We start from the raw sequence: 4,473 nt of genomic DNA, 5'->3' as shown, positions 1-4,473 counted from the left end.
ACCCCCCCCCCCACAAAAACCCTGAGACATGTGCCCTAAACTGCAGTTCTTACAACCAAGGCGAAACTTGAACCTACTGAAAATGTCTCAAAAGCTCCCAGAGAAAAATCCGCTTTCAAAATGTAACCATTGTAGCTTAGGTCTCACCACTACTGGCCTCCGTTTTAGGTCCACGGAACATACAGGAACAATGTTCCCATCACACCTAACTTGCCCAGCATTTTCAAAGGAGTGCAGCACTCCTCACACTCCCAAGCCTGAGCTCAGCGCCTGTGCACAAGACTTTCCAATGGGCTAAACAGGGAGGCTTGAATCACACAGGGAGGCACAAAGTGGAAGCACTTTGCATTTCTGCCTCAGAGAGGGCAACCACATTGATGACCGCTTTATGGGTTGTCCCCTCAAGCCTGGGGGAACCTCGACCCCGCCCCCCCTGTCCTTTCCAATACCGCTTCAGTCCCTGGCTACTGTGCAAGCGATGTACAAAACCTTCCTCCCCGCTCAACATTCTCCCTTCCATGCCCGTAGAGTCCCAGGTTCCAGAACATCACAGTTAACCCAGACACATGCTACCAAAGGACCCATTGTAGCCCAAGTCCAAAGAGTGCCCCACACTATCCGAAATCTAGATGAGTCACTATGAACTGGGGAAATCTCACTTTTGTGAACCAGTAGTGCTCAAAACCTGGCGGCACTAGATTCCAGAACACAAAGTACCCCATAGTTTGAGTATCACAGGCTGACATGGTCCAGAGAGACGCACAAGCCGAAAAAAATATTTACCCGCCAGAAAACTAAAAACATTAGAACAGTTCAAACTAATGCGCCAAAAACTTAAATGAAGCATGATTCACGGTGGTTAGTATCCGGTCCCAAATTTGACCCAAGTACATTGGTAATTTGGCTTCTTGAACAAACACAATACAATTGCCTGGGACCCTCTGAAACTCAGAGAAGCATCATTCATAATCACCACAACACTCCTAAAATCCTTACATTGCTAAAACTATGTACAATCTGCCTGCAGGCCTTGCATCCTGTGATGTGGGACTACACTCAGCTGACTTGGGGCCAAGAGGCCGAATCCTTGCCTATGTTCATTTAAAATTCTAGTTTTTACAAGTTCCAAAGCAAGCTAGTCAGTGCTGGCTCAAGCCCATGATCCTAGTTAGGCAGGCAGACGTGTGCATTCGAGGACGGCAAAGTCTACAGACCGGGTTCAGGACATGCTCCAAACTACACAGATTACGAAAAGTTCTCTAAGTAGGCCCTTTGTGCTGTTGAGAAAGGCAGAAGTGTGTTACTTAGCCTGTCCCAGGTCGTAAGCTGGCTAAATTAAACCTATCTCATCCAACATCCATATCAAGCCTACACCTGCCTCTCAAAGCCAAGGTCCTCCATTTCAAATATCAGAACAGACAAAAAAACTTACCTTTCTGACAGAGAGAAAGCCGAACTCGCAAGGTGGAGCCGAATATCCTGACAAGCCCCAACAATATCCCAAAGAAGTCTCTGGGAGAGGGAGAGGCTCTAGTATTTACATAGTCTGAGAGCTCATTGGCCCCCTGGAGGGGAGGCTCTGGATTCCCTCTCCCCAACTGGGCCATCCTTACCCAATCCACCCTGTATCCTGGGTTCTGATGCCCCCTGGGGCTGAATGACCTTCAGCATCCATGCCCTGCTCCCCAACCATCCCATGTCTGCCCCCGATCCCCAGAGGAGGAAGTGGATTTGTTTGTTTGTATCTATGTTTTTAAATGGCTAGGGTATGGGTAGGGTGGTTTCATTTTTGTAGCAATTATTGAGGCTGAGTCTCGGGGTGTGGGAAGGATCACTGTTAGTTCAAGACCCGGGGGTCACAATCATGAATTCCTGACTGGGCAGGGTGCATAGTGATATTCAGCATTTGGTTTTGGTTTTGGGGGTCCTTAAAGAGATTCTGGATAGTATTGGAGCCTATCCTAGCCTGAAACTATCTGAGATCCGTCCTTGTCTGCCTCCTGGGTCCTGGGATGAAAAGGAATTTGCCACCACTGCCTGGCTACATATTCATTCTTTTTCTAATGACAGCGTTACTCTGTGGCTTTGGAGGCTGTCCTGGAACTAGCTCTTGTAGACCATGAAGGTCTCGAACTCACAGAGATCGACCTGCCTCTGCCTCCCAAATGCTGTGATTAAAGGCATGTGATACCACTGCCTGGCTACAGATTAATTCTTAAAAATATTAATGAAAGGAGTAAAGGAAGTAATCTCTACCTGGGAGGGTCAGTGTTTTGGCTTGTTTTCTCATGTTTTGACTGAGTTGAAGTCCTTGCTCCACCTCCTTTGTCTTTCTTCCTCATGTGTGTATGGTTAGACCTGCTTTGCCAAACTGGATTGGGGGTCAAACAATAGCTAGCTGAGTTGGCTTTCTCTACCTTTACATGGTTTTATGGACTGAAATCAGGTGTCCAGGAATACAGGGACAAAGCTACTGAGACACGTTACATACTTGGGTTTTAGGGTTTCTTCAGACAAAGTCTCAGGTACTCAAGTTGGCCCTAAATTCACTAAATTGCCAAGGGCGTCGTTGGAGTCCTTATTTCCTCTTCCCATCTCCCAAGGGCTGGAATAATGGGCACATAAGACCATGCCCAGTTCAGTCATAAATTCCAGGGACATTTCTATGTATTTTTGATGTATTGTTTATTGAAGAAGTAAACCTTGTCAGCAAGTAGCTAGGTCTTCCATTTGGAGAAGCAGATAAAGATATTAATTTGGCCCATGTAGTGGCAAGATCTTTACTCCCAGCCCTTGGGAGGCAGAGCAGAGGCAGAGGCAGAGGCAGAGGCAGAGGCAGAGGCAGAGGCAGAGGCAGAGGCAGGTAGATGTCTTGAGTTTGGGGCCAGGACTACACAGATGGCCCATATCTCAATAAAAACAGCAACAAGGATATAGGCTTTAGAGTCTAGAGTACTAGATTTTTTATATTTTTTTCTCCCTTTATTTATTAGGAGAGTGGGTCTTTCTAGGCTAGGCTAGCTTTGGGTTCTCTATGTAGCTGAAGATAACCTTGAATTCTTTTCCTGTCACTGCTTTCCCAGTCTGATTTTGCCACTATGCCTTGTCTATTCTATGCTGAATCTAACCAAGCAAAGCATCCCATCAACTTAGCTTCAACCTAAGATTCAGTTTATTTTGTGTCTGAGAGTGTGTGTGTATGTGTGTGTTTGTAAGACAGAGAGAATCCTACTAGTCCTGGCTAGCCTGGGACTCACAATGAAGACAAGGCTGGTCTCTGCCTTAAGAATAGACTTGTCCCACCACTCTATTCTGCAGTGAGCTTTTTAAAATCACATTTATGAGTGTTGTGGTGCACAATTTTAATCCCAGCATTCTGGAGCTAGAAGCAGGCACATATCTGGATATCTGGGCCACCTGGTCTACAAAGCTGGTTCCAGCAAAACTACAGGTCTTACACTGGGAAACCCTGTATGGAAAAACCAAAAAAATCAAACAAATAAATCACATAATCAGAGACAGAATAGACTCCTCAATTACCCCAAAAGCAACCTCCCCACTTATATAAAAATGTAACGAAATTTGAGGGCGTTTAGAGTCTTCTAGAAAACAGACATTTATTATTTTGTGTATGTACAAGGATCAGACTGCAGGCAGGGCTTGATTTGGGAGCTTTCTTTTCCTCTTTGTGTATGTGTATTTGGTATTGGGGGATTCCACAGAGGACAGTAGATGACATCAGATGACCGGGACCATCAGTTACAGCATGTTGAGAACTACTAACTGGGTGCTGGAAACCAAACTTGGCTCCCCAAGAAGAGAAGTCTTAACCACTGAGTCATCTCTCCAGCTCCTGCTTTGGGGATCTGGGTTTCTGGGATCTCTTACTATACTTTCTCCCTACTCAGGCTCACCCTTCTTAGAGGCAGAATCCCCGCAGTGCTACTCTGTCCCTGTCTACTCCCCCACCCCATCTCCCCAGACAGGGTTTCTCTGTGTAGACCTGACTGTCCTGGAACTCAGTCTGTAGTACAGGCTGACTTTGAACTCAGAAATCAGCTTCCCTCTGCTGAGATTACAGATGTGAGCCACCATGTCTACACTTCAAAACCCAAGTGTTACCAAGCTGCAGGCATTGGACTTACTGTTTAGAGATGTGTGCGCTGGGGACAGAGAAGCACTGGGGGCTGGAGCTTCCCTAACTCTACTCTTCCAGACCAAATGTGACTCCAGACTAAAAAAAAACTGAGGAGCAATTTAACCAGAGAAGGAAGTCATTGACAATTATCTTCAAACCACAAAGGAAATCGAGTCTATAATAACTTACATTATTGACCGGGTGTTGGTGGTGCAAGCCTTTAGTTTCAACACTCTCAGGAGGCAGAGGCAGGTGGATCTCTATGATTTCAAGGCCAGCCTGGTATACAGTGCAAGGTCCAGGACAGGCTCCAAAAATCAAGGGAAACCTGTCTC

Source organism: Cricetulus griseus, unplaced genomic scaffold (genome assembly GCF_003668045.3).
Source record: "Cricetulus griseus strain 17A/GY unplaced genomic scaffold, alternate assembly CriGri-PICRH-1.0 unplaced_scaffold_1, whole genome shotgun sequence".
Taxonomy (NCBI): domain Eukaryota; kingdom Metazoa; phylum Chordata; class Mammalia; order Rodentia; family Cricetidae; genus Cricetulus; species Cricetulus griseus.
Note: the sequence above shows the minus strand (reverse complement) of the source record.